This window comes from Chelonia mydas, chromosome 5, assembly GCF_015237465.2.
Source record: "Chelonia mydas isolate rCheMyd1 chromosome 5, rCheMyd1.pri.v2, whole genome shotgun sequence".
Taxonomy (NCBI): domain Eukaryota; kingdom Metazoa; phylum Chordata; order Testudines; family Cheloniidae; genus Chelonia; species Chelonia mydas.
Window position 1 is genome coordinate 30,239,711 of NC_051245.2, and position 4,836 is coordinate 30,244,546.

The 4,836-nt window shown below is 41.3% G+C and overlaps 1 long non-coding RNA gene across 1 annotated transcript; it reads left to right on the forward strand.

Annotated features, from left to right (window-relative positions):
• The first annotated feature begins 1,622 nt into the window (after window positions 1–1,622).
• LOC122465873 lies at window positions 1,623–2,860 on the forward strand. Its single transcript, XR_006290996.1, has 2 exons — window positions 1,623–1,774; window positions 2,297–2,860. It is a non-coding gene; the product is annotated as an uncharacterized LOC122465873 (long non-coding RNA).
• Window positions 2,861–4,836: the final 1,976 nt, after the last annotated feature.

Genomic DNA, 4,836 nt, shown 5'->3' on the forward strand with positions numbered 1-4,836 from the left:
TCGTAAACTTGCAACAAATAGGAGGAATATCTGAAAATATTAACCTCTGTCTGTGTCGGTAAAATTGACCGAAAAGCAAAACAAGATATTTTAAGGTCATAAGAAAACGTATCAGCTCTGGCACTTGGACACCCTAGAAAGCTTGTTTTTATTGCCAATCATTAAAGACTCGTGATTTATACCAACAAGATACAGTAAGAATAAGAAAACATCCATATTGGTAGTTAGACATTCAGCTTTCTCATTTAGCAAAATCCAACTTCCCAACAAAATTTGACTACAAACAGTGAGCAAGCAAACATTAAAACAACGTTTTCGTCCTGTCCTAATTCCTGGAGATGCTGTCCCACTCCACGTACAAAGGTTGCACTGCATCCAGGGCAAGTAAAGGAATATATCCTTCACTGAGGTCAGGCTCTGCCAAATCTATGATAACCTGTAAACTCATTGGGCTACTATAAAAATGCCTGGTATTTTAAAAAAAAAAAAAAACACACACACTGACTCCTGTGAACTTACATCAGGGCTGAATTAGGCCCAGCAAGTAACCATCTCTGTTATTACATATAACTTAAAAATGACACAGGATTATGTCAGCTAAATATTTTCTGGCTTCCTTTTGCCACAACCCTTTGTACCAGAGCTTTGTTTTTTGTTTTTGTTTGTTTGTTAGAAATCCTTGTGTTGGAAAAATATCTCTGGAAAGTCTCAAACATTCGAGTAAATCACTCTTTCCCTCAATTACCTCATATTACTTCCTAAGAGTAAGATTCAAGGTCAGAGTCAAAAGTAATGCCTTGTTCAGGTAGGACAACCAGCAGAGAAGCAAGATCCCTACCCATTTTTCAATTCTGGGTCCCTTTGTCCACACTGGTTTCAACACCTGTCTGTTATTATTTATTTCCAATGCACTTGAAGTGTCCAAAGCTCTTTACATACAAATAATATTCCCAACCCCAGGCACATTACAGTCTAGACAATAAGCACAAACCAAAAGGCCGCACCCATGGAGTCTTCTTTTCAAGGAAACTTATGCTCTTCCTGCCAGGGTTTCCTATCCACAGACACCTGCAGTGGTTTAGCTAAGAGGTTGCAAACCTTTGCATGAATGCTGGCTTTAAAATGGCTTATTTCAGTTTAACTTAAACTTGTTCCTAACTGGCTTAAATTTAACTAAAGTAACCTGGTCCACATAGCCACTTGCACTGATTTATAACTAAATTGGTATAAAATCACAATTTAAGTTAAACTAATGCATGTCTGCATGTGGATAACTCACAATCTCTTCTGTGGGGTTTTGTGGCAAAGTTTAAAACAAACATCTTCTCTCAGGGGGTTCCTTTTCCTGCTCCTAAATACAAGATGAAATTCAAATGGAAAGTGATTGTCTCTGGTAGAGACTCTTATCCTTCTTGGCTCTCCCACTGATCAGGGAGAAGACAGAATTTATGTAGAGCGGTAGACACCCGCTTCTGCCCTGAAGGGCTTAGAACAGCCCTGGAGTAGGGCTGTGGCTGGGGACAAGAAGCCTGGGCTGATTGGGGAAGGCAGCAACAGCTGGGGCCATGCCCCAGTCAGGCCCAGCTGGCCCCTATAAGAGGCTGCGAGCCAGGAATCTAAACAGACTCTCCCTACCTGCAGAGAGAGAAGGGCCTGGCTGCTGGGGAACCTAACCAAGTGCCCAGGGTGGAGCAGGACTAGGGGAAGGCCAAGGGAGCTGGAAAGCTCCAGCCTGGAAACCCCCCAGGCTGTGGCCTAGTTGAAGGCCAATTAGGTACTGGAGTTGCAGGGGGCAGCCCATGGGGTAGGCAGAGGCAGCAGGTCCAAACCCCCCTTGCCTGTGATGAGTGGCTTATATACTGCAGTCAGCCCCAGTGGACAGGGGCTAGATAGTGACCGGGCAGTAGCCAAAGACTGAGGGGAGGTGGGGATAGGGCATGGGGGTTCCCCTGGGTGGCGAGACCCTGCAAGTGAGGGGTTACTGCCAGGGGGCAGCACCTCAGTGTACAAGGGGCACCAGGTCTGGAAGGGACACGGGGGCCCAGCGTAAGTGGGACACCAGCCTGCAGAGGGCGTGCCAAGGTTGGAAGTAGAGCTAATTTCCAGGACACCAACAGGAGGCACTGCAGGGCTGAGTCCCACACGCTTACAAGCATCTTCTCCCACCATGCCCTGCTCCAGACTATATTTCTTAGTAACATTGGGACTACAGCTCCCATCATTCTCTTAGTACTCAAGGGAGGGAGAGGAGAATCTCCAGCCAACCTTACAACTTGGAGCTCTGTTTGTTCCACAGGTATTTTCCTTATAGAGAATATACAGTCTTCCCTCATCAGCCTTAAGGTGATGTTACACAACAGAAGCAAGTGACTGAGCAAGTGACATCATTTTCAGGAGGTGTTTTGCAGTTGTTGTTTCTCTTTTACCCTTTCTCAACATCACTTCATGAGGAAAGGGATTCATGTTTTTTTTTCCCCCTTGTTCTGAGATCTCACGTCCTGCTAGTCAGAACTCTCTCTATAGCTGCTGGAGAAATAGCCCTCTTTAACATATGAAGAAGATGCTGATAACTAAAGAAGACTTCCTGTTGTGGTGTATTTGAGTGGAAGCACTCATGCACAGAAAGCCAGAGCGGAGTAATAGACCAAGAGCAGAATAGACTTCAGAATGAACAAACTCTAGCACCTAACCCGAACCTAGTCTCTTAATTCTCCATTTTCCACTTCCATTGAGCCATAATGATGATGAACGTAAATAGATAAATATCATGAGAAGGAAGGATAGATATGTGAGTGAAATAATAAACAGCTCCATCAGAGCACAGGATAAAGTAAACATAAGCAAACAGCATCAGCAACTATTTAATCTTTTTAATGTAGAGCGGCTTGGGATAAAGAGCTTCCTATTTTTAAAGTGAGTAAGTTATTAAAAACACACAATCATCCATCAAAAGATTTCTTGGCCACACTCCCTCTGATCAGACCAAGCTCTAGAGATATTAAATTTCGGAGCTTCCACTTTCTTTCAAAGTACTTCCTTTCACCTCTCCTTTCTAACCTCCTCCACTACCATAAACCATTTCAATTACTCTGATGTGAAATAACAGTAACATCATGTCCCAGTATCTCATATGGAAAACAAACAAAAAGGATTTTTAGACATTTGGTCATAACCTAGACTTCTGGGACCAAACTCATCCCTAGTGTAACTTTATTGGCTTCAGTGGAGTTACAGCAGGGGTAAATTTGATCTTTGGGTTTTTATTATTTTAGGTTAATATTTTATAAAGAAACTAAAAATATTGCTTTGTTTGTGTCTCTAAAATGTCTTACAATCCACCTAAGAAACAACTTGTACAATACAAAGTAGCCCTTTTCATCATGTAATTTGTTTACCTAAGCAAAAACTGATTTTCTACAATAAGGTAAATTCCTAAATCTAGCAGCTCTTATGCAACTAGTTGTAGATTATTGACCTGGTCTCAGTTTTAGTCATTGCTACAGAAACTCTGATATGACATTGTTGGGTTAATGTCTTAGGATAAAATGGGATAGGAAGTTTTTATTCAAGGTTTAGAAACTTGATTTCAGAAATGAAGCAATGAAGAAAGAGAAATTTAAACTGATGTGTATCTAAATACTTAACAAAATGCTTGATTGAACAGCCCTTGCCACATGTTTGGGGTGGACTGTCTAGGAATAATCCCTGCTTGAGGATTGGCTGAATAGTAGCTGTGAGTTGCACTCTATATGATTTTATAAAAATATGCTAATGAGTGTGACTGTAATGTAACTGGGGTATGCTTCATGCAAAAGGTCTCTTGTAAGGTATCATTACAAGTCTTACAATCTACTGAATGTGTTCATCCTATTTGTATGAATGTATCATTCTAGTATCTAAAACTAGAAATATAAAATATAACTCTGAGGGCCTATTGTAGTTATGCAAAGTGTGGGCCATTAGTGGTGGTTTGGAATCTTGATGGCTCCCATTAACCAGGACAATTGACTGTAGATAGCTCTGTTTTACTTGTGGCACCTTAGAGACTAACCAATTTATTTGAGCATAAGCTTTCGTGGGTAAAAACCTCACTTCTTCAGATGCATGGAGTGAAAGTTACAGATGCAGACATAAATCTACTGACACATGAAGAGTAGGGAGTGACCTCACAAGTGGAGAACCAGTGTTGACAGGGCCAATTCGATCAGGGTGGATGTTGTCCACTCCCAACAATAAGAAAAGGAGTACTTGTGGCACCTTAGAGACTAACCAATTTATTTGAGCATAAGCTTTCGTGAGCTACAGCTCACTTCATCGGATGCATACTGTGGAAAGTGTAGAAGATCTTTTTATATACACACAAAGCATGAAAAAATATCTCCTCCCACCCCACTCTCCTGCTGGTAATAGCTTATCTAAAGTGATCACTCTCCTTACAATGTGTATGATAATCAAGGTGGGCCATTTCCAGCACAAATCCAGGGTTTAACAAGAACCTCAGAGATGTATTCAGTTTTATTACTGTACTAGGCTTAGACTTGCGTGTTTTATTTTATTTTGCTTGGTAATTCACTTTGTTCTGTCTGTTACTACTTGGAACCACTTAAATCCTACTTTCTGTATTTAATAAAATTGCTTTTTACTTATTAATTAACCCAGAGTATGTATTAATATCGGGGCGGGCAGGGGGGAACAGCTGTGCATATCTCTCTAACAGTGTTATTGAGAGTGAACAATTTATGAGTTTACCCTGTATAAGCTTTATACACTTCTTAAGTTGCTTTCAGTTAAGCCTGCAGCTTTGGGGCACATGATTCAGACCCTGGGTCTCTGTTG